General features: G+C 43.6%; 2 protein-coding genes across 3 annotated transcripts in view; one reads left to right on the plus strand and one right to left on the minus strand.

Annotated features, from left to right (window-relative positions):
- ASPSCR1 (ASPSCR1 tether for SLC2A4, UBX domain containing) overlaps positions 1-25,902 on the plus strand; it is a 95,967-nt gene that overhangs the window by 55,968 nt on the left and 14,097 nt on the right. The window lies entirely within an intron of this gene.
- Positions 1-25,902, minus strand: part of CENPX (centromere protein X) — an 81,019-nt gene that overhangs the window by 5,284 nt on the left and 49,833 nt on the right. The gene's annotated exons all lie outside the window — the stretch shown is intronic.

Consider the following 25,902-nt stretch of genomic DNA (forward strand, 5'->3'; position numbering starts at 1 on the left):
TGCCCCAAGGGCTGGAAAAAGCCAAGCAAAGGGCCGCAATTTGGAGACCACTGCTCTAATCAATTTCTGTAGAGAGTTGGTCCCAAATATGAGCTTGTGCTCCAGAACTTGTCATAGCATTTAATGAGATTACAGAGTGCAGGATCCGTGGGGACGATTTTGACATGCAGTTATGTGGCACTGATGTGGCCACAGAGCTGTTTACTTACTAAAGCGGGGACAGGTCAGTATATAGCTGGCCATACAGACATCAAATTTCGCCTGATTCCTTCTGAATCATTCTAAATTTGTTCCATGTGTGGCCCAGTCGGCAGCACCTGACTTGTTGAAGGAGTATGGTGGAAGATGTTTGGACCACAAACCACACCTGCATATAAAAAGATGCAGACATACTTCAGGTACTCTGACAGCTGCAAGCATTGGATGCCACACAATGGTTCTTTGTTCTGCAATCTCAATCCTAGACTATGTTCTGGAGCACAATCATCTCTCCATAAAGATTGAATTGAAATTGCAGAGCTCATGCATGGGCCTAGCTGGATTGGGACAGGTGAGTATAAGACTGGGGAGGATGTAGGCAACTACAAAATAAATGTCATTTGCATGACGCTATACTGATTATAATAATACTTTACGGTTTTATAGAGGGATGTAACATTTAACTAATAATAAGGAATTTAAAGTGTTACTAAACCCACAACAGTACAATCAGTCTGTATATGCAGTAAAGCATGCTTGTTATACTCACTGTGGAACCTAAGGGGTTAATCCTCTGCATTGTGTAAAAAGACCTTTTGATCCTGATTGCTCTGTTCTTCCCCTTGTTTAAGCGACCACCTCTCATCTCCTAGTAAGACAGACTGAACTGCAGGCATTTTCCACAAGCTCCATTTGGTGTATATTACTAGAGAGTTTTTTTTTCTTGGGAGGTTGCATGTGATCAGCACAGGGCCAATCAGCACTGTCCAGACACAGATCAGGGGTTTTGTATCCTCCTAGAGCAGAAAGAAAACTACTCCTACAAACTTTAGCTAGTGCTGGGTTGGACACTGATAGGAGCCATAAGACTGCTCTAACTTCTGATGAGAAAAGGTATTTAGCAGTTTATATTTACTAAAATAATGGCTTTTCCATGGTCTGTGTACTGTGGGAGAGCGGATATAGTGAATGCAGGGTCCGGGGAGACCAGATATAGTGAATGCAGGGTCCGGGGAGACCAGATATAGTGAATGCAGGGTCCGGGGAGACCAGATATAGTGAATGCAGGGTCCGGGGAGACCAGATATAGTGAATGCAGGGTCCGGGGAGACCAGATATAGTGAATGCAGGGTCCGGGGAGACCAGATATAGTGAATGCAGGGTCAGGGGAGACCAGATATAGTGAATGCAGGGTCAGGGGAGACCAGATATAGTGAATGCAGGGTCAGGGGAGACCAGATATAGTGAATGCGGGGTCCGGGGAGACCAGATATAGTGAATGCGGGGTCCGGGGAGACCAGATATAGTGAATGCGGGGTCCGGGGAGACCAGATATAGTGAATGCGGGGTCCGGGGAGACCAGATATAGTGAATGCGGGGTCCGGGGAGACCAGATATAGTGAATGCGGGGTCCGGGGAGACCAGATATAGTGAATGCGGGGTCCGGGGAGACCAGATATAGTGAATGCGGGGTCCGGGGAGACCAGATATAGTGAATGCAGGGTCCGGGGAGACCAGATATAGTGAATGCGGGGTCAGGGGAGACCAGATAAAGTGAATGCGGGGTCCGGGGAGACCAGATATAGTGAATGCGGGGTCCGGGGAGACCAGATATAGTGAATGCGGGGTCCGGGGAGACCAGATATAGTGAATGCAGGGTCCGGGGAGACCAGATATAGTGAATGCAGGGTCCGGGGAGACCAGATATAGTGAATGCAGGGTCCGGGGAGACCAGATATAGTGGGTTTCCTCCGGTTTCCTCCCACACTCCAAAGACATGCTGTTAGGATGCTGTCTAAATTGGCCCTAGTATATGTATGTATGAATGTAGGTTAGGGACCTTAGATTGTATGCCCCTTGAGAGTCAGGGACTGATGTGAATATACACTATATATATATATATATATATATATATATATATATATATGTAAAGCGCTGCGTAAATAAACGGCGCTATATTAGTACCTGAAATAAATAAATAAATATCTCCCATATGGGCAGAAAGTTACCGAAGTGCCAGAAGATTCAATGAACTATGAGGATGCTCATCAGCACCCTTGCAGTTCATTGAGAGCTACAAGCCATCTGCTGGGATGACAGGTGGGACTTGTAGTTCATTCATTCACAGTGCTGTGTGAATGAATGACACGGCTGTGTGGGCGGAGCCAGGGGTGTATTTACCAGAAAGCAAATAAGGCATTTGAATAGGGCAGCAATTCTCAGGGGAGGCAGCACTGCCCCTTGGAAGAAGGGACACACGTGGCATGGGGACGTGATGGGTTCTGAGAGAGGCTGCGGGTTTCATGACGATGTACGGTGTTCCCAGGGATATCCAGAGCTGTTAAGGTGAGTGTCTGTCTCCCGCTGGGGGGGGGGGGGTGGCGGATGGTGGCTGGTGTATGGGAGGGCATTGGTAGTGGAAGGCTCTCTTGGGTGGGAGGCAGAGGTGTTTTTGGTCAATGTCAGTCTCTCTCTGTGGGGGGCGCTGATTTTTTAAAATTCTTTTTGCCTAAGGCAGCACAAAACCTAAATACACCACTGGGCGGAGCCCCACTTATCTGCGCTGTTTCTGAAATGTGCCAGTGGGGAAAAGATTCCCCTGCTTGCTGTCACAAGGATGGGGTGGGGGGTCGGGGGAGGTCAGGTTGGCTGCTTCAAAGTAACATGGGTGTAGCATGTTACAAAAGGAGAACTTTTATCCTTTAAGAAGACATATCTGTGCTATGCACTGATTCGGATGGATGGCTTTGTTTGATTGCTTTAGTCCCTGTTCACCATAACCTGTAGCATTCCCAAGCCCCACTTCATAGAAGCCATGGCTTCCAAACACTGCACTGATGATGGCTAAATAGCCTGAAACCGCTGTATACCGTTCCTGATCAACAGCTGTATAGTATTGGATTATTTGCACTGTAAAATTGTGCACAATAAGATGACACAGGTTATGGTGAAAAGAGACTAAAGCAATCAAAAAGCCCTCGAATCCATGCATAGCGCAGTAAAGCCTTCTTAAAAACAGAAGATATTCAAACATCTCCAAAGACATGCTGGTAGGTTAATTGGCTCCTGTCTAAATTGTCCCTAGTATGTGTATGTATGAATGTGAGTTAGGGACCTTAGACTGTACGCCCCTTGAGGGTCAGGGACTGATGTGAATGTACAATATATATGTAAAGTGCTGCGTAAATTGATGGCGCTATACAAGTACCTGAAATAAACAAATAATAAGGGCTTACCCTATACACAGCATACTGGAGTCTTGAAAGTTACTGCAGAGTATTCTTTAAGGCTGGATATTACTCTATGAGGGTAATTATATGCATTTTTGCCCTATAGAAGTGTTCACGGAGTGTTCACCTTTTTATTATTTTTTTTTTTTATTTTTATTTATTTGGTTTTAGTGTTTATTTATTTATTTTGGTTTTGGAGTGTACTTTGATTTGTTAATTTAATAGTGTACACAGAGTGATTACACGATTCGTGTGTTACTCACAGTTAAATCTGGTTTTGTTTTTTTTGCACGTATTTCTTTATTACTATTATTATTATTATACAGGATTTATATAGCGCCAACAGTTTGATTTGTTTATTTAATAGTGTACACAGAGTGATTACACAATTCACGTGTTACTCACAGTTGAATCTGTTTTTGTTTTTTTGCACGTATTTATTATTATTATACAGGATTTATATATTATTATTATTATACAGGATTTATGGCGCCAACAGTTTGCTCAGCACTTTACAATATAACGGGAGGCAATACAGCAACAATACAGTTCAATACAAGAGGGATAGGAGGGCCCTGATCCTTGGAGCTTACAATCTAGGAGACAGGATTTAAAGTATATACTTATTGGTTGTGAAAGTATATACCCATTGTGTTGAGGTAATACACTATATTATTTATATTTTTTCGAGGTATTCACCTGGTCTGGATTTATGGAAATATTGAAGTTGGACACAAAGGATTGAAAGATTTTTTGGACTTGGAAAAATTCTTTTGGGACTTTATTTTGATATATTTGACTAAATATATAGGATAAAAAGAAAAAAGGTTTATAATATTTACTTTCAAGGGTGAAAGTGTGACTTTTTTTGGGATTATAGGTTTGGGTTATACACCTTTGTGTGCTATATTTATAATTTGGGTTGCCGAATATTAATTAAACTGTCACTCCTTCCCAGAAAGAAAAGGAAGGGTTAAATGCATGCCAATCCAGAACATTGGCATAAGTCGCAAGATACACCGCGGCAGATCGAACGATGGGCAGAACGCCTATGATAACCCTTGGGCTATCGATGACAAGTGCATGCTGCTCAATTCTCTTTGATACGTCTTATTTGGATGCTTTTCCTTCGAGGGATGCTGATCCCTCGCCTTGGTTATGTCTTTAGCTCAGGATCCTGGTCTTCCCTAAGTCTTCCAGACACATCCCGCCGGTCACACTGTGCTTTGGTGTGGTTTGTTTTCAGTACGACACAGCTGTGTAGGTCTCCCCCATCCTCCTCTACAGTAGTAACCTGAGCCCCCCCAGGTTTGTGTGTTCAGCCTGGACCAGGGTCCTGGGAGGAGAGGGGGCTTTGAGCTCTTGGCAGCTTGTGAAGGGGTCTTTCTTCTCCGTAACGCTCAGGCAGCGGAGCCTCTCCTGCCTCCTACTTTCATCTTGCAGGCAGCTCTGTTATTCTTGGCCGGCTTTCCATAACTGCTGTTCCTAATAGAGGCGCTTCCACTGAACCTTGAACCACTCAATAAAAGTGTCACCGGAGGAGGGAGGTCCTTCCCTGGGGCTCAGAGGGCAATAAGACGCATCCTGTCATGAGGGAGACTGTGTATATTGGGGGGGAAGAGGGTACTTGGATCTCCAGGAGGAAGAGCAGACAGTGACACACGCATTCAATCTCCTCTTCCTTGGATGTTTGTTTTCCTTACTGGATATGTTATTGGTCTTCTCAGATCTCCTGATGGCAAACAAAACACAAGTATACCCTCTTCTCATGTGCTGAATATATTTTTGGTTTGCCCTTGGTGTATACTGTAAATTTGTAAAAAAAGAATGTTGTCAATTATCAGAACTGCTGGCCATCTCAAATCTCTTTGCTTAAAGCCCGTCTGAAATTTCAGTTTATATTGGCTAAATATATTCTAGGTGCATCAAAACAAAAGGTTGCAAAGTCTTCAGCTGGTTATGCGCTGCAAGATTTCTCTCATTCCTGAACAGAAGAGGTAACTCGATTTTCCCTCATCAGTTGACAATATTCCACCCTGCTCCTTCCAATTTCAAATCAAAAGATGTTGATAGGGCCACCCGTGGCTCAGATTGCATCAGGAACCTGCCAAAATGTGCTGCTTTACAGCTTGTTTTTTTTAGAAAGCAGTCAAGGTTTGAGCAGATAAGCCTGTCCGTGGCCAGCACACTGCAGATAGGAACCCTTGCTCACTATGTAGAGTTCTCCAATCAGCAAGTAGTATGACATTTGTTGATGCAGTGCTGTAGGTTTGACCTAAGCAGGAGGTGTGTCAGACATTTGCAGAGAGACTACTGCTTCCAGCATCTAAAGCTGCAGCTGAGAGCTGCACATGGAGGCAGCGCTTCCCCTGCAGCCCACCCCCCATCTACAATCAGCAAGTAGTATGACATTTGTTGATGCAGTGCTGTAGGTTTCCAGGGGTGGACTGACCATTTGGAAACTCGGGCACTGCCCGAGGGCCCGGGGTCAGTAGGGGGCCCTATGAGATGCCCCTGGTACCTTTTTCATAGGCTTTTTTGAGTTTGGGCAAGGACACAGGGGCCCCATGATCCCCTGTTGCCCGACGGCCTCATGAGTTGGCAGTCAGCCTCTGGGTTTGACCTAAGCAAAAGGTGTGTCAGACATTTGCAGAGAGACTACTGATTCCAGTATCTAAAGCTGCAGCTGACAGCTGCACATGGAGTTACACTTCCACTGCAACCCCCCCCCCCCCCCATCAACATTGCTCCCCCCCACGCACGCGCGCGCACACACGCACACACACACAGTCATACTAAACCCATACAATGAACGTCTCTTATTTTGTATGTTAAATATACTATTGAAAGTGTTTTGTTGTATCTGCTTGAGTAGTGCAAGAAATATCGGTAGATCCTGCCAGAAATTGTGTAAGCTAATTCTTCTTAGCTATCTCTGAGGACCAGCGGCGGACTGACAACGCATGGGGCCCCCAGGCAATAGGGGATCATGGGGCCCCTGTGTCCTCACGCACAGCCAAAAAAAGCCCATGAAAAAGCCAATTAAAGGTACCAGGGACATCTCATGGGGCCCCCTACAGACCCCGGGCCCTCGGGCAGTGCCTGAGTTCCCAAATGGTCATTCCGCCCCTGCTGAGGACTACAGAACATCTCTCCCTATATTTTTGGAGAACAGAAGTAGTAGAGGATTCTGTGGTCTTGTTCAGTTTCTGCTGTCCTGATACAGTAGGGGGGACTGAGTGTTGGCACCCTAGGACAGAAAGGATGTTACTGGCAGGTGACAATAAAGGAGAAAATGCCTGAAAAAGGAACATGAATGCAGCCACCACATCTGAGGACTGCTAAGCTGCGATATATTATAGTTTTGTTTTTGGGGTTTACACTGTGTGCACACTTATTAGACAAGTTGTATTTTTGAGGATTCTAGTGGAAAACCTCTTGCGCTACTATGTACCCAATAGCATAAAACAGGTGGGGGCTGCTAACACCCAACCATATTCCAAATGGATAATAAGAAAACAATACATCAATTATTTTTGAGGATTAATTTCATTATTGAACAACTACAGTAAATCTAAAATGTTAATAAACCTGAATATTTAAAAAAGGAAAAGTGAGGTTTTGGCTTTCTTAGGAGAATATCTATGTGTGCACAATTATTGGGCAACTATTAGAATTATTATGCAACTAAATGAAAAACTAAAATTTTCCCATCTCACCTGTTTATTTTCATCTGCTAAAGTGAGAATAATAAACAACTAAAAATTAAAAAAAAAAAAAAAAAATCAATGACCAACATAGCCACCCTTGTTTTCAATAAGTCATAAGCCTTCATTGAGTCTGTCAGTTTCTTGATCTGCTGATGATCAACTTTTTGTGCAGCAGCAACCACAGCCTCCCAGACACTGTTCAGAGACGTGTAATGGTTTCCTTCATTGTAAATCTCCCATTTAAGAAGGGCCACAAGTTCTCAATAGGGTTTAGGTCAGGTGAGGAAGGTGGCCATGTCATTATTCTTTCATCTTTAAGGCCTTTACTGGCTAGCCACGCAGTGTAGTACTTTACATCAGGGTCTGCAGCATTGCCCTTCACATCAGAGTACCCCTTTAGGGAATGTCTACTGCAGATATCGGGGTCTGCAGAGTTCCCCTTTGCACTTTAAGGGGGAATTCTGCAGATTCTAATGTAAAGGGGAATTTTCTATTGATTGCCAGTATAAATGGTTTGCGTCTGCTATAGGAGTGTCTCGCTCAATGTAATTCAACTTCTTATCATGATATAACCATTTCTTCATATATATAGAACTGTTTACTTCACTTCGTGCATTTTATTACCGTTTTCACCTTCTAATTAAGTTCTTGTATCATTAATAACTACCAGCCTGTTGTCAAAACGTTTTTCTTTTTTATTCCGTTACAAATTGACAGGAGGCGTTTATCACACTCTAATAGTTTTTCTTTTTTTATTTTAATAATTAAAATGCTTGGAGCCTCATCGAGGTCTCCCTCGGATTTCCCCTGTCCGCAGACCCCCATAATTATAGCATTGATCGTTCTGGATGCCTGCGATTCGGTGCTCTGGTTCTCCTCCGCCGTTTCGCTGGTGGTTCCTTCCTGTCTGGAAGCTTTTGATCTGTGCTCTGTGAAGCCATCGCTCAAGCCTTTAACGTCATTTTCAAAGCTGGCTTCCCCTTTCAGATCCTCGGATGTGTCTCTAAATGTTTGCTTTCTGGATACTGCCAGTCTTCCCCACTGGCCCTTTGAAGTGCTCTGCCTCTCATTGATCTTCAAACATCAAAACTAAACAGACCTGTGGCACTTTAATCAGCCCCCACCCTGGGATGGAAAGAATGCTTCACATGCCACCAACTCTTCGCTCCTCACGGACACTTGATTGTATTGTTGTTCTAGTACATCAGAGCTGTGTATGTCTCCAGAAACAAACATATATTTGCTGACAGATCCACAGATTACCACCCTTGTGTCCCTTTTAAAGCAAACTTTTTTTTTTTAAAGTTTGATCGAGGATGTGATTAGCTTAATGTAAATGGTATCATTTTAAAAACTTGATTTCTATGTTTAGTTTGAAAATATATTTCAAGGTGGCAGCAGCTATTTTTGCATGTTAGAAATGCAACACAGGGACGGTCCATGTTAGTGCAAGTCTATGGGTCACATCTGATGTGTCCAAAAACGGGAAAAGGTTTGTGAGCTTATTGCTGCAGTCCTAAAGGGGAACTATAATTTTCTTTCTTTTCTTCCTTTCTTTGCTGTCCCTCCTCTTTCTTTCCTTTTTTCCCTTCCTTCCTTGTTTTTTCTTCTCTTTTTTTCTTTTTCTTCTCTTCTCCTTTCCCTTCCCTTCCCTCTATCTTTTCTTTCCTTCCTTCCCTCTATCTTTTCTTTCCTTCCTTCCCTCTATCTTTTCTTTCCTTCCTTCCCTCTATCTTTTCTTTCCTTCCTCCCCTCTATCTTTTCTTTCCTTCCTCCCCTCTCTCTGTCCTTTCTTTTTTTTCTTTCCCTCCCATTTTTTTTTCTCTTTCTTTCTCTTTTTTTCCTTCCTTCCTTTTTTTTTTTTTAATTTCTTCCGTCCTATTTTTTCCCTTTTTTCTCTGCTTTTCTTCTCCTTCCTCTTCTCTTTTCCCTTCCCTTTTTTTATTCCTTCCACCCATCCCGCCATCCTTCCTTTTTTCTTTCCTTCCCTTTTTAATGTTTTTTTTTCTCTTTCTTTCTTCCTTCCTTTCCTCCCTCCCTCCCTTTTTTTCCCTTCCTTCCTATTTTTTCCTTCCTGCCGTCCTTCCTTTTTGCTTCTTTCTCCTCCCCCTTTTTTTTTATACTTCCTTCCTTTTTCCCCTTTTCTTCTCCTTCTCTTTTTACTTCTTCTCTTCCTATTCTCCTTCTCATTCCCTTCCCTCTATTTTTTGTTTCCTTCCTTGCTTCCCTCCCTCCTTTCTTCCTTTTTTTTGCTCTCTTTCTCTTGCACCTTTTTTTTCCTTCCTTCCTTTTTTTTCTTTCCTTAATTTGCCTTCCTTCCTTCCGCTCTCTCTTTCACTCGTCCTTTCTTTCTCTCTCTCTCTCTATCTAATGCTTTCTGCATTTGTCTAACTTAAATTTTAGAGTGAGCTGTAAGCAGCAAGACACTGTGACAACTGATTAAACTGCAACTTGAGCTATAGAGCTTGTAGGCAGAACTTTTCAATAGGTTGTAAAGAGACATAAACGTGACAAGAAGCCAAGAGCTCCACTAGTTGGCTAAAATTATAAGGAATAATAATATACACTTTTAATCAATAATATTTTGTAAAAAAAAATATTTTTTTAATAACTTTGATCATAATGTGTAAAGAAAATATATGCAAGTCCAATCTACATTCCCAGACAGCTGTTGACAAGTGGAAATAAAATCACTGCTCTTTTACCCTCATTACTAGCCCTGGACACGCTGGAAGAATGTGTCTCTGCCGCCCCCTATGTTGCATTGTGCTGACTGATAAAGCTAAAGTGCGCCTTTTAGGGCTCAGATTTTGGCCAATTTAGCATATTCAGGCTGCGGTCAGTGCAGTTGGGTATAAGAGGTAGGTTAGGTTAGTGATAGAGCAATGTTGAGGGGCTTTTTTTCCTTTTTTTTTTATAAAGGTAGAGCTGTATTTTAAGTGGGCAAGTGGCCAATATTTTGGACATGTAGACACCATAAGCAAAAACTGTTCTACACAGATGGTCATTGAGTCAGATTTGCATTGATGCCATCCTGTGTGGCTGGTTTGCATGCTAAGAGTGCTTAGGAGGTTTGAATATGTAGAATTAGGAACTTGGAACTACCTGGCTTTTCTTATAACTATACAGGCAGCTCCAGGGGCTGACTGACAACTCATAGGGCCCCTGGGCAATAGGGGATCATGGGGCCCGTGTCCTTGCCCAAACTCAAAAAAGCCTATGAAAAAGGTACCAGGGGCATCTCATGGGGCCCCCTACTGACCCCGGGCCCTCCGGCAGTGCCCGAGTTTCCAAATAGTCAGTCCGCCCCTGGAGCAGACATTTGATCATTCGAGGAGAGCAGGCTGAGTTCCAGCACAGCTAGAGAACTGACCATGCTGTGCTCTCCTGCCTAGTGTGGTCACTTTTTACTAGGAAAGCAAAGAGGCTGGCAGGAATCCACACAATGGAAGCAATACAAAGAGAACTGGAGACTTTTTCGTACAAATACATGGTATCATCAGGGCAGTGCCCGAGTTTCCAAATAGTCGGTCCGCCCCTGGGCAGCTCCAAAATGCCGGTTTACCAGCAACCTTAGGCTGCCCGTACATTGATCTTTTTTTTTTTTCGTTCAGCCAGAGGATTAAACAAAATAAAAAAAAAAATCATCTGATTTCCGCATTCATACATTGGATGCAGATAGGGGATTCTGTCACGTTATGGTTCCCACTGTCAGATTAGTGTTGCTGGCAATAGCAAGTGGCGCTAATCATTTGAGAGAAATCCAACAGGCTGGCCGCACACAAGTCAATGGATAGGCCGACTTGTGTACAACCAACCTGCCCATACATGGATCGAAATTTGGCCGGTTCAGTACAAACCGGACAAATTTCGATCCATGTATGGCCGGCTTTAGTGAATCGCAGAGCAGGAAGTGTAGTGAACAAAATAAATGAAATTGCTATGCAGATAGACTGTATTCACTATGTATACAAGACCATACCTGCTAAAGAAGCTTTCATATACTTGTTCTTGCAGCAACCCACGTTTAAAACGCAGCAGCTTTACTGCTCCCTGGCCACTGCATAAATTCTTCACAGGTGGGTACGTGGAATACCTTCTGTACGCTGTGGTTTCTTCTGCCAACTCATATCTCAATATAGCTTGTGGTGGAAGACCCCTCTGAAGGTGGCTGGGGAACAACAAAGTGGTGGCTTTTTAAGATACAGGCCTATTACTTTTACTTTTAGTAGGTATTCTTTTTTTTTTTTTTTTATTAACAAGTGGGCCTTTGATGACAGGGTCATTTTAAACTGCGCATGCTCATGTTTATCTGAAGTTCAACTTTAACCACTTCCAGACCAGACACTTTTACCCCCTTCCTGACCAGGGCAATTTTCAGCTTTCCGCGCTATCACACTTTAAATGACAATTGCACGGTCATGCAACACTGTACCCAAACTAATTTTTTACCATTTTTTTGAGACAGATAAAGCTTTATTTTGGTGGTATTTATTCACCGCCGGGATTTTTATTTTTTTTGCTATGTAAATGAAAAAGTCCCAAAATATTGAAAAAAAGTGTTTTTTTAATACAATTTTGCAAATAAATAATGTTTCATCATAAATCTTGGCCAAAATTTATTCTGTTATCTTTTTAGTAAAAAAAAAAAATCCAAATTAGTTTATAACCAAAAATTATAATTTTTAAACATTTTTTTTTACATTTGTATTTTATTTTTTTATATATTTTTTTTTTTTTTTTTTACATACTGTCATCCTAGCAGTACAGCGTCACCATGGTGACACTGTACTACTTGTGGGGGGTGATGAAGATTTTTTATTTTTTTTTACACTGATTGCTTTTACATCCTATATGGGTGTAAAAGCAATCATTTCTCTTTCTCTCTGTGTGCATTCTTGCGCTCATTGAGAAGTACTGAGTGAACTGTGATTGGTCAGAGCTTGTCACATGGTACAAGGCTGTTGTGAATAGCCTTGTACCATGTGACCTCTGTGATCATTCACAGATTTCACACGTAGTAAGCAATGATGTCACAAGTGACATCTTGCTTACTACTTTGCATGTGATCACTGATTGGCCAATCAGCGATCACATGATCGGGACCTCGTACAGACGTCCCGTCCGACGATCGGTGTTTCACTGTGTCCGGAGGACACAGCGGGCACTGGATCGTGGTGCTGCGCGCTCCCAGGGAGCAGGCACAAGCAGGGTGCGGGGAGGCCGCTTATAAACGGCCACCCGACCCTGCAGTGCCACCGTCCGGCCGTTTATATACAACGGCCGGTCGGGAAGTGGTTAAAGGTAATCGAAGGCCTTTCTTTTTTTAAAAGGTTATTTTAAAGACCATTCCTGGACAAGTCAAAGAAGGTCCCTTTGCAGTATGTTAATTGCTTGATTTATACCTGGGGAAAAAGAGAGAATTTTCTTGTCCGATCCTCCACCCCTCCATGCAGCTAAACTGGTCCCCACCGCATCTGCACCCCCCCCCCCCTCACTCCACAGGTCTAGGGTCCTGATGTAATCAAGACCAGAGCAGGATTCATAGCCTTGCACTGAAATTGAGGATGCTGGGGAGTGCCGCCATGCTGGGGAGTGGATGGCCAAGTAAGGAAAATGGTTTCTCCTTTCCCCTTGACGAAACGTGCAACTAACGCTTGCAGTATGGGCACAGCCCCACTGCAAGGGAGATTTTTTTTATTTGCCCAAAGTTGGGCTTTAAAGATTAAGATACAACCCAGTAAAAGTTTAAAAATGAAACCAGAAAGACACGGAATGCAAACTACCTATGCTGGTATTCAGTTTTTCTTTCTTCCATGTTTTACTGCTGACTTGCACCAGTCTGCCTTACTTACTATCTACAGTGCCTTGTAAAAGTATTCATACCCCTTGAAATTTTCCACATTTTGTCATGTTACAACTAAAGATGTAAATGTATTTTATTGGGATTTCATGTGAAAGACCAACACAAAGTGGCACATAATTGTGAAGTCGAAGGAAAATGATAAATGATTTTCAAATTTTTTTACAAATATCTGAAAAGTGTGGCGTGCATTTTAAATCAGCCCCCTTTAATCTGATACCCCTAACTAAAATGTAGTGGAACCAATTGCGTTCAGAAGTCACCTAATTAGTAAATAGAGTCCACCTGTAATTTGATCTCAGTATAAATACAGCTGTTCTGTGAAGCCCTCACAGGTTTGCTAGAGAACATTAGTGAACAAACGGCATCATGAAGGCCAAGGAACACACCAGATAGGTCTGGGATAAAGTTGTGGAAAAGTTTAAAGCAGGGTTAGGTTATAAAAAAAATATCCAAGCTTTGAACATCTCACGGAGCACTGTTCAATCCATCCTCCGAAAATGGAAAGAGTATGTACAACTGCTAACCTACCAAGACATGGCCGTCCACCTAAACTGACAGGCTGGGCAAGGAGAGCATTCATCAGAGAAGCAGCCAAGAGGCCCATGGGAACTGTGGAGAAGCTGCAGAGTTCCACAGCTCAGATGGGAGAATCTGTCCACAGGACAACTATTAGTCGTGTACTCCACAAATCTGGCCTTTATGGAAGAGTGGCAAGAAGAAAGCCATTGTTGAAAGAAAGCCATAAGAAGTCCCATTTGCAGCTTATGAGAAGCCATGTGGGGGACACAGCAAACATGTGGAAGAAGGTTTTCTGGTCAGATGAGATCAAAATTGAACTTTTTGGCCTAAAAGCAAAACGCTATGTGTGGTGGAAAACATCACCTTGAGCACACCATCCCCACCGTGAAACATGGTGGTGGCAGCATTATGTTGTGGGGATTCTTTGCTTCAGCAGGGACAGGGAAGATGGTCACAGTTGATGGGAAGATGGATGGATACAAATACAGGGCAATCTTAGAAGAAAACCTGTTAGAGTCTGCAAAAGACTTGAGACTGGGGCGGAGGTTCACCTTCCAGCAGGACAACGACCCGAAACATCCATCCAGAGCTACAATGCAATGGTTTGGATCAAAGCATATTCATGTGTTAGAATGGCCCAGTCACAGTCCAGACCTAAATCCAATGGAGAATCTGTGGTAAGACTTGAAAATTGCTGTTCACAGACGCTCTCCATCCAATCTGACAGAGCTTGAGCGATTCTGCAAAGAAGAACTCTAGATGTGCAAAGCGGTAATTGCAGCGAAAGGTGGTTCTACAAAGTATTGTCTTGGGTGGGTGGGGGGTGGGGCTGAATACAAATGCACACCACACTTTTCAGATATTTTATTTGTAAAAAAAATGTTGTAAACCATTTATCATTTTCCTTCCACTTCATAATTATATGCCACTTTGTGTTGGTTTATCCCATAAAATCCCAATAAAATACAGTTACGTTTTGGGTTGTAACATGACAAATGTGGAAAATGTGAAGGGGTATGAATACTTTTTCAAGGGACTGCAACTACCTAGAAATCCATTTTATTTCCCTTTTTATAGTGCAGCTTAGGCATGCCCTAAACACATCAACTGATAAGATTTCAGTCAGGAGAATTATTGATCTTTATGCACAGTCTCACAGCCTTCTCCCATGCCACTTCCCATATTGATAACTGATCTCATGAAGCTGATGGGAAAACCAAAAGTCTATAGAACACCAGAGGAAGAGATAGAGACAGGACAGTGGTGTATTTTGGTTTTGTGCTGCTCTAGGCAAGACTAAAATCAGCCCCCCCAAGTTGTACCACCATGGCCTCAAGAAGCTAAGGTGCAAGCAGTGCAGACAGGTCCCAGCATGAACCCCTCAGAGCTGAGGACGTGACCCTCCAATCTCCAACTAGTGAAGGACTACAGGTCCCAGCATGAACCCTTAAGTTCCAAGCATGCGACCCTGCCCCCCCCTCCAAATTGACAGACTGCAAATCTCAGCAAGAACCTCTCAGGGCTGAGAATGTAACCCCCCCTCCAACTATTGAAGGTTTACAAGTCCCAGCATGAACCCCTGAGATCTAAGGATGTGACCCCCCAAAAATAAATTGACAGACTGCAAGTCCCAGCATGATCCCCTCAGAGCTGGGGATGTGAACCCCTACAAGTCTCAGCATGAACCCGAGATCTCCTCTGCCTATCCCTCCGAGGGTGTCATTTGTCCTGTGCTGTCAACTTATCTGCTGTCCTCTCTGTATAGGTCTCTGCCTAGTTCCCTCAGTCATGACACAAGTGGTTCCATCCCTGCCGCCTGGCCTCACCTCAGAGTTGAGATTCAAATCCAGTTCCCTTCCCTCTGAGCCATGCCATTGCAGATGCTGGCGGAGGATGTTCAGCTAACCACTAGGAGTGGAGGAGGGTGGGAGCTGAATGCTGGGGGCTCAGCCTTTACATTAGGTGATGTGACATCACTGGTTGCTGGACAGCAGGCGGTCCTAGCAACCGGGGGGCATATCTCCGGTGGTAGAACAAGCGAAAACGACTCTCAGCAAGTCGGGACACTAATACTGGATTACGGTCTGTGAGTAAAGCAGCGATGCTGCGGACTTTTTATGGGGTATCAGATCGACCCATGTGTCCCTTCTGCCTGGGGCTGCCCTGCCCCCCTGAAAAATGCCGCCCAAGGTGAACACCTTGTTTGCCTCGCAGTAGATACGCCCCTGGATGGAGGTAGATCTTCCAATGGGTACATGGTTTCAATGTCAACTACCTAAAGCTAGCCATACATGTCTCAAAATTTGGTTCAGTAGGGACTAGTTGAACTTCAATCCATGTATGGGCAGGCTGGTCATACAGAAGTCAATCTACCTGTTCGACTTCTGTACAACCAGCCTATTGGGTTTTCCCAATCGATCAGTGCCACAGGCTATAGCCTGCGGCACTGATCAGTGTATTCTGATGGCGGGGAAGTCTCCCTACAGTCAGAATACAGTAACTCAGTGGGAGTAATTCCCCCATCCACACACTTGATGAATCGGATAATTTTTGTTCGTTCAACCTGCAGATTGAATGAAAAAAAATGAATCATGTATGGGATGCCCTTCCCTTTCTAGAAATTTCTTATCATTGCCTGTACACGTTTGGTATAAAATGCTAAGGGATATTTCCCCAGTGGGACAGACTTCGCAAAAATAAATCATTGGATTTTTCCCCTTTCACCCTAGGGTGAACTAACACCCCACACCCACCTGATCTCTGCTGTACTTGCCTCCTTGGGTGATGATCTCTCAGTGCCCATGCAACCAGTATAGTGGAATAGGGATTTAAAATCCCTGCAGTTCTCCTTCTTTCTGCAAGACAGGTGCTGACCAATCAGAATCGCTCTGATCCATCCTGGAGGCCCTGCAGAAAGAAGGGTAAGAAGAGCAGGGAGATCATTTCCCCGAACCGCTACACCAGCTACGTGGGCACTGGCAGCTCATCACCCGTGAAGGTAAGTACAGTAGGGACTGTGAGAGAGGATCTAGGGTGTTAGTTCATCTGTTCATTTTTCTTTCGGAAAAGGTGAACTTTCACTCATTCATACTTTTTTTTCTTATCTTTTTCTTTCTTTTCTTTCTCTCTTGCTCTCTTTCTCTCTTTTCTCTCTGTCTTGTTCCCTCTCCCTCTTTTTTTTTTTTTCACTCTTTTTTTCCTTTTTTCTCTCTTTTTTTTCCTCTCTCTAGCTTTTTTTTTTTCTCTCTCGGTCTCTCTCTTTTTTTCCTCTTTCTTTTCTCTTTCCCTCTCTTTTTTTCCCCTCTCTTTTTTTCGCTCTCTCTATTTTTTTTTCTCCCTTTTTCCCCTCTTTCTTTCTCCTTTTCTCTATAGCTTTTTCTCTCTCTCGCTCTTTTCTCTGTCTTGCTCTTTTTTTCTCTCTCGGTCTCTCTTTTTTGCTCTCTCTGTCTCTTTTTTCCTCTTTCCCTCTTTTTTTTTCCTCTTTCCCTCTTTTTTTTTCGCTCTATTTTTTTCTCTCCCTTTTTTCCCCTTTCTTTCTCCTTTTCTCTATAGCTTTTTCTCTCTCTCTCTCGCTCTCTTTTTTTCTCTCGCTCTCTTTTTTTCTCTCTCGCTCTCTTTTTTTCTCGCTCGCTCTCTCTTTTTTTCCCTCTCTCTTTCTTTTCTCTTTCCCCCTTTTTTTCCCTCTCTTTTGCTCTCTCTATTTTTCTCTCTCCCTTTTTTCCCCTCTTTTTTTCTCCTTTTCTCTATAGCTTTTTCTCTCTCTCTCTCTCTCTCTCGCTCTTTTTTCCTCTCTCCTTTTTTTCCCTCTTTCTTTCTCCTTTTCTCTATAGCTTTTTCTCTCTCTCTCGCTCTCTTTTTTCTCTCTCGGTCTCTCTTTTTTTCTCTCTCGCTCTTTTTTTTCCTCTTTTTTTTCTCTTTCCCTCCTTTTTTTTCGCTCTCTCTATTTTTTCCTCTTTTTCTCTACCCTTTTCCCCTCTTTATTTCTCCTTTTCTCTATAGCCTTTTCTCTCTCTCTCTTTTCTCTCTCTCTTCTCTCTCTCTCTGCTCTCTCTTTTTTCTCGCTCTCTTTTTTCTCGCTCTCATTTTGCTATAACAGGCTTTTTGTAAATGGGTAACAACAAACAGCCTGTAGGGAGTGTGTTTGGGAATATGTCTTTGGCATTACAAAGAGGTAAGCCAAAAGGATTCCCTGATTACTGTTGTGGGCTGACACACTATGGCAATACATAAGTGAATACAAAAAACAAAAACACTGCATTACTCAGCAGGTACTTTCTGGCAAGTTACCTTAAACTTTTTTTAATCCTCTTTCCTGTAATACTTTCTATTTTCTTATTTGATATTTCTCCCTTTTTTCCACCCTTCTGACTTGATCCTCTGTGTCTCTTGCTCAGTGTCGCAGTGTTCCTCCGCCTTTGTGTTCCACTAGCTGGTTGTATGTTCGGCCGGCCCGTTCCTCCCTGTGTTGAATTCTCCCTGACCCTCGGGCCTTTTCGCTCATGAGGCTTTGATGTGTTTGCCCAGAGATTGACTGACAAGGAAGTTTTTAGTGGCGGCACCAGGGGGAACGGACAAGAAGAAGGGAAAAAAAAAAAAGGGACAGGCTTTGAACTAAAGATCTTTCAGTTTGGGAGATGCTGGATTTAGTTATCTCCTTCACTATGTTAATTATTCACCACGATAATTGGGGGGGAAGAGTAAAGAGGAGAGAGGAGGTTATTAAAAAATTCCAGTACTAACACGCTACACAAACCTCATTTTTCCAGCCTCTAGAGCGCATAAAAGAAAGGCTGTTTAAAAGGGGGCTAGTGTGTTTCCAGGGGAAGCGAGGGGGCCCTGTCTAAGCTGTCCCTTTTTTTTTTTTTTCTCTAAATAGTGAAATCCCTACAGCTGAAACATCAAAGCTCTGGCGAGTGTTCCCTCTCTGAGTTTTGACCATGTCTGGTACGCTGTAATTAAAGTTTACGGAAAGCTGTCTTTTGTTTTCTCGATGGCATGCAACCTTACACAATACGGATTGAGGAAAAAAAAAAAAAAGTGGAAGGGAAATGTTAAAAAGCCCCCATACCAGGGGCTGCCGCTGTCCCTTTTCATGTGCTGCTCTCATCTGACCTGATAGCACAGTCCTCCATCCAGAGATGAGGTCCACACCATCACATGTGTAATTAGTGCATGCTTTGAATTACAGACCAGGTATACCCTATCGTTACTACAAGAGAGAAGGTTATGGTTCATCGGAAGAAACGGAAGTCCGATGTTGGCTAGTTGGCATGTTGAGTAAGCTACAGACGTGGCCTTATTCGCATAAATCTGATACAACTGCGCAGAGTAAAGGAATGTGGAAACTGCTTTAAAGAGAATCTGTCATATTGCCCATTTACAGTAAAGCAACAGATGCTCTTGATAGGGAACCCCTTGCCCATCAATATTCATCTTTGCCACAGTTTTCAGCTTCATTCGTCTGCAGGACCCCTGAGAAATACAATGTTTTTGTGGGTATGGGGGAACCTGACCTCCCGCCACCATGGAGTGCTCAGGGCTAAGCAGCCAATCGCTAGGTTCAAACATTGGTACATGAGGGAGGGGAGAAAGTTATTTCAAAGGAGCTGTGTGCACTGGCCTAGTGCATTACCTTCTAAAAATGAGATTTATTGAATAAAAAGTAGTAAACTCACAAAAGAATAAAATCAAAGGCACATCACTAAAAAGACAGCATGGTCCAATCTCCCTAGATCAGTGATGGCGAATCTATGGCATGCAGAGCCATTTCAGTGGGCACTCCAAGAAGATGAGCGCACAAGGACCACGCACACTGACCGGCCATCCAGATCTTGTCCACACTGCACCCCCCATCGAACTACATCTCCCACATGTCTCTGGGGCCAGGGTGGGCGTGGATGAGAGGAAGCGGTTCCCACATGGCTCTGGTGCCAGCGGTGACGTATCAGGATGTGCGTGGATTAGAGGAAGCGGCTCCCACATGGCTCTGGCACCACGGGTGACGTATCCGGGGATGGTTGTGGATGAGAGGAAGCGGCTCCCACATTGCTCCGGTGCCAGAGGCAACATTTTCAGCTTGGATGGGAATGAGCTGCCGGGTTGGAAGCCACACTGACACTGCCGGAGGTGAGATTAACTGCTTGCCAACCGTGCTATAGCCGAAAGACGGCTACAGCGCGGTTGTCTAGTTCTGGGAGGGCGTCCATGGGCATCCTCCCAGAACATGCCCCCTGCACATCCCCAGTGGCGCGCACCCGGCGCTGTCAGTGATGAGGTAAAAGGCCAATCACAGTGGCCTTTTACCACGTGAATAGCTGTGTCATTGAACCCCAACGTAAATACAGTTGCCAGTTATTGGTTGCACTTTCTTCATGCTGTCATCAGTGCCCAGCAGTGCCGCCCAACAGTGTCATTTGTCAGTGCTGCCCAGTAGTGCCGTCTGTCAGTGCTGCCCATCAGTGCCGCCAGTCAGTGCCTCCAGTTGGTGCTATCAGTCAGTGCTCCTTATTAGTGTCCATCATTCCTGCATATCAGTGCCCACAGTGCCGCCTCACTAGTGCTACCTATCAGTGCAGCCTCATCAATGCACATCAGTGAAGGAGAAAAAATACCTGTTTGCTAAATTTTATAATAGAAACAAAGAAATCCTTTTTTTTTTAATTATTTTTTGCCCTTTTTTCATTTATAGCACAAAAATAAAACACCCAGTGGTGATTAAATACCACCAAAAGTAAGCTCTATTTGTGGGAAAAAAATTATAAAAATTTCATATGGGTACAATGTTCCGTGCAATTGTCATTCAAAGTGCAACAGCGCTGAAAGCTGAAAATTGGCCTGGGCAAGAAGGGTATAGAAGTGCCCGGTAGGCAAGGGGTTAATTGCAGTGTTGGCACTTTGAAATCAGTAAATTGGTTTTGTGTTGCAGTTTGGGCACTCGGGCTCAAAAAGGTTTGCCATCACTGCCCTAGATGGTGGCTGTTGGGGGACTGTAGTAGGTACTTATATAGCGCAGTCAATTTACACAGCACTTTACATATATATTGTACATTCACATCAGTCCCTAACCCTCAAGGGGCGTAAAATCTAAGGTCCCTAACTCACATTCATACATACTAGGGCCATATACTATATATATATATACTACTATATAGTATACATACATATACTAAGACCAATTTAGACAGGATCCAATTAACCTACCATCATGTCTTTGGAGTGTGGGAGGAAACCAGAGTAAACCCATGCAGACACAGGGAGAACATGCAAGCTCCAGGCAGGTGGTGCCGTGGTTTTGATTCGAACCAACGACCCTAGTACTGCCAGGCGGAAGTGCTAACCATTTAGCCACTGTGCTGCCCTACATATATATATATTACAAGTGTGCCCTTACTGCCTATCTAAAAAGGCCCAAAGCCAGTTAGACTGTTGGTTTTAGGCAGAAGCAAATTTCTAAAAACGATGATATTTTTATACTGTAACCTGAACTCATTCACATTATGTAACACACGATGTTGCATTCAGGTGACAAGTCCACTTTAAGTAAAGGAGCAATAGATGCCATGAAAATATCAAAGCACTGAAGTAGATTTATAGAGCTTGACAGCCTGATCCACACTTAGAGGGGAGAGAAAGGAACTGTGCAATCTGAAGAGTAGGAATTATATGGCTTTGTAATGATATGTGTTGCAGTGATGAGATAATAACAGGTGTCCTCTTTGTGTTACATTGTCCCTCACTTTCACTGTTTGCCTGGGTTAACCTCAGCCAGGTCATGGAATATAATTGTCCCTGTGCCATCAAATGATGTCGTTAGAAGGCAATGAACAGAATTCATTAACCCACAGCAACAGTCCATTCTCAGTTTTCTGAATTTCTGATTGGCTGCTCTGATCACCGTCACAAAATTAGGCTCTGCATTTAGGAAACCTAAAGTCCAGTAGAGCCCTCCTGATTTATTACTGAGATGCAGCACATAGGAGAGTCTGACCGTGACTCTAACACATTGCGTAGCAAAGGACGCAAGAGCGCACAAAACGTGCGCATTACCTCAGTAAAAAGTCAATAAATTTATTCATAAAATATACTCACAAGAGTAGAGTAAAATAGGCATATAGTACCATAGCCAACGCAGGGTTACAGGTCACATACAAGTTGCATCCAAAGGGGAGATAAATGTCTTGTTCAAGCTAACGCGTTTCGAAGGATGCTCCCTTCTTCATCAGAGCTGGATTAACAGATTGGAATCATCAATTGTAGATGACATCAATAGGAGGTGACATCAATTGTAGGTGACATCAGTAGGAGGTGACATCAATTGTAGGTGACATCAGTAGGAGGTGACATCAATTGTAGGTGACATCAATTGTAGGTGACATCAATAGGAGGTGACATCAATTGTAGGTGACATCAATAGGAGGTGACATGCTCCTACGTACCCGGAGGCACTCATTATTTTTGCTGTCTGAGACACCAAAAGAAGAAGTGGTGGAACGCTAGCGAGATAACTATTTTAGGGTTAGTGGCGCAGGGTTTTTAAGGGTTACCACATAGGTTACAATCTGACCATACAATCTCTATACAATCAACTTTAGATTGACCAAAATTATGTAATATGAGGACCTACCTGATGTAACCAACCTTACCCCCATGTTGGGGCAGCACCAGGGGCGGACTGACATCTCATGGGGCCCCCGGGCAAAAGGGGATCATGGGGCCCCTGTGACCTTGCCCAAACTCAAAAAAGCCTATGATAGAGGTACCAGGGGCATCTCATGGAGCCCCCTACTGACCCCAGGCCCTCGGACAGTGCCCAAGTTTCCAAATGGTCAGCCTGCCCCTGGGCAGCACAGTGGCTAAATGGTTAGCACTAACGCCTGGCAGTACTAGGTTCGTTGGTTGGAATCCCAGCCACAGCACCACCTGCCTAGAGTTTGCATGTTCTCCCTGTGCCTGCGTGGGTTTCCTCCTGGTACTCCGGTTTCCTCCTGGTACTCCGGTTTCCTCCCACACTCCAAAGACATGCTGGTAGGTTAATTGGATCCTGTCTAAATTGGCCAAAGTATTTGTATGAATGTGAGTTAGGGACCTTAGATTGTACACCCCTTGAGGGTTAGGGACTGATGTGAATGTACAATATATATGTAAAGCGCTGTGTAAATTGATGGCGCTATATAAGTACCTGAAATAAATAAATAAATTTGGGTTTAGTTCCCATAGCTAGGAGGCATTCAGCCACTAAGTGTCAGTATTACAGCCTGTAATATTTTATTAGTACATTTATTGACTTTTTACTGAGGTAATGCGCAAGGTTCGTGCGCTCTTTTCTTTTGTCTTTTACTACAGTCGATATCAAGCTTCCCCAGCTTCGTGATAGAGCTGCACAACCTTTGATCAGTATTGGATGAACATGCTATATCATTTGTAATCTTCCTCTGATCGGAGCCCCTGAGTGCAGGAGATGGTGGATGTCTAACACATTGCGGCCTGGCTTCCCAGTGGTTTGCCAAGGTCTCTGTATACTGCTCTAATCAGCGCTGCCTGAGCAAGAATGTTGATTGCAGCAGTGTTTGGGAGTAGCGTGTTGCAGAGCTGTGCTGCTGAGATGTGTGTGAGCAGAGGTCCGACATTCACAAGTGCTGTCAACATGGTATTTTTAGACCCCTTTCTCATGGGTGTTTTGTTTTTTTCATCAGCTCAGTCATATTCTGTCTGTTAGGTGGCACTGACTGACACTGATAGGTGGCACTGAAAGGCAGCTCAGATGGGCACTGATATGTGGCATTGATGTGGCACTGATGGGCACTGGCATGTGGCACTGATGGACACAGACAGGTGGCACTGCTGGGGCTACACTGATCATCAGTGCTCTGATGATCAGTGTACATGTCCCCTCTGCAGAATGCCGACTACCAGCTCTCCTCTCCTCTGTCAGCGTGACAGCTCGAGAGGAGAGAAATGCCTATAACTGGCATTTCCCTGTTTACATGTGATCAGCTGTGATTGGACACAGCTGATCACATGACCGAGCCGACATCTTCGGCTCTTTCCGTGGATCGGTGATCCGCTATGTCCGAGGGACACAGCGCACCACCGATCGCCGCACTGCACGCTCCCTGAGCCGCGCATGCACGGTTAGAATGGGAGGACGTCATATGATGTCCTCCCAGAATGAGAGAACCGCCTTGCGCCCATCAATTTACTATATGGCGGGCTGGAGGTGGTTAATCAGTATACATCTTGTTTTTTTTATCTGTATACATACGGTTTTTATCCGTATACATACGTTTTTTTAATCTGTATACATTAGTTTTTTTATCTGTATACATCCGTTTTTGTCCTTTTTACATCCGTTTTTTTATCAGTATACATCCATTTTTGTATCCGTATACATCCATTTTTGTCTGTTTACATCCATTCTGTTTTTTTAATGGAAGAAAAATAGGATTTTCGTCTGTTCAAAAATACAGATGTTATCGGATGCGGACATTAACGGATGTAAACAGATGATCATCCATTTACATCCGCTAGTTCATAGAATTACATGGAGGTCCGCCTTTCATCCAAAAATGGACATACGGAACGCCTGTGTGAAAGGGGCCTGACTCTTTCTGCAGTCATTATTTGCTGACAAAAAAAAATCGTAGAAGAGAATCATGTTTATTACTTTTTTTGCAACCTGACTGCATTACAGTAATAAATGAAGATGGTTCCGTTGGGCTTTAAAGTGAACCTATGCTCTGCTTGAGCAGGGCACATGAGCAGTTTCACTTAAAGGACAAGTTCACCTTTGGGAACGTTACATGTTCCACCCGTTTTTAGGGGGAAACATTTCCCCCCGTAACGTGTTTCCGCTCCTGCTGCTTTCCTGATCACCTGTGTTTCCATGTTATGCCACTTTCCTAGAGTTCTCCTAAAGAACTGAATTCTGAACGCGTGCTTGAAAGAAGCCAGGTACAGGGCAAAAGCCTGGACACCATTATTGCATGTGGTCAGGGGCGGACTGAGAACTCATGGGGCCCCCGGGCAATAGGAGATCATGGGGCCCGTGTCCTTGCCGAAACTCAAAAAAGCCTATGAAAAAAGGTACCAGGGGCATCTCTTGGGGCCCCCTACTGACCCCAGGCCCTTGGGCAGTGCCCGAGTTTCCAAATGGTCAGTCCGCCCCTGCATGTGGTATTCCTGTTATTGACTTCACCTTGCCTTGTTCTACACTGTGGGGGAGATTTACTAAAGCTGGTGCACACAGAATCTGTTGCAGCTGTGCAAAGTAACCAATCCGCTTCTAGGTTTTATTGTCAAATCTTAATTGAACAAGTTGAGGTTAGAAGCTGATTGGTTACTATGCACAGTTACACCAGATTCTGTGTGCACCAGATTTAGTAAATCTCCTGATGGTGTGGAAGTCGACATGGTAAGTCAGTAATGGGGGGAAAGATCAGCTGCAGTAAGACCACAGGCAATAGTGGTGTCTAGTCTTTTGCCCTTTACCAGGTTTCTTTTGGGCACAACTTCCAGAATTCAGTTCTTTAGAAGAATCCTAGGAAAGTGGCTTAAGGCTAGGTTCACACCTATGCAGGTTGTGTTTGAGCCGTTTCTGCATTGCGTTTTTGGCACATTTTTTATGCTTTTTTTTTTTTCTTAATTTTTTATTTTTCTTGTTGCTACGCAGCCAAAATACACTACATGCTTTTCTGCGTGTTTCCATTGAAGTCTATAGAATCAAGCAAGTCCCTGACCCTTTCCAAAAATGGCATCGGGTGAAAACGCGGAGATATGAACATGTCCCATAGAAAAATCACATTAAATGGACTGCGCTGCGTTTCTGGAAAACACGTAGGAGTAAACCTAGGGTAACATGGAACCACAGGTGACACGAGTCATTTGTTTTAAACTCTAGAAAAGTGCTTCCCAAACACAGGAAAAATGATAGTATATCTCCCCCCATTGTCTGATTGTAGAGGTTGTCATCTTAGTAGAGGCCGGGTTTTGCTTCCTCATCTCAGAGCCTCCAGCAAGGAGAACAATGGAGCAGCACAGTAATGACATCACCAAATCTCACTATAAATTGCTTTGGGGCAATTATTAATTTTAGATGTTGCTTCTAACAGAAAATCTTCACTTTTTGAGTTCTGCTCCTCTTTAAATATGTGTTTCAGCCCCCCAAAAAAAGGATTTTTTTCATTTCACATACTGTGATTAATCCTTGTATCTAGTAATTCTGTTTGAACCGTCCCTGCAGCTAAAAATGCCTATTACACCTCAGGAGAAGCATGGATGGGAACAGATTTTTAGATGTCAGGAGAAATGTCTAATTTTTTCCCTTAGATGTGACTTCACCTGTCAAAAAAAATAAAAAAAGAAAGGGGGATAAGACTATGCA

The sequence above is a fragment of the Staurois parvus genome, unplaced genomic scaffold (genome assembly GCF_062004578.1).
Source record: "Staurois parvus isolate SC_StPar_1 unplaced genomic scaffold, SC_StPar_1.0 ptg000003l, whole genome shotgun sequence".
NCBI lineage: Eukaryota > Metazoa > Chordata > Amphibia > Anura > Ranidae > Staurois > Staurois parvus.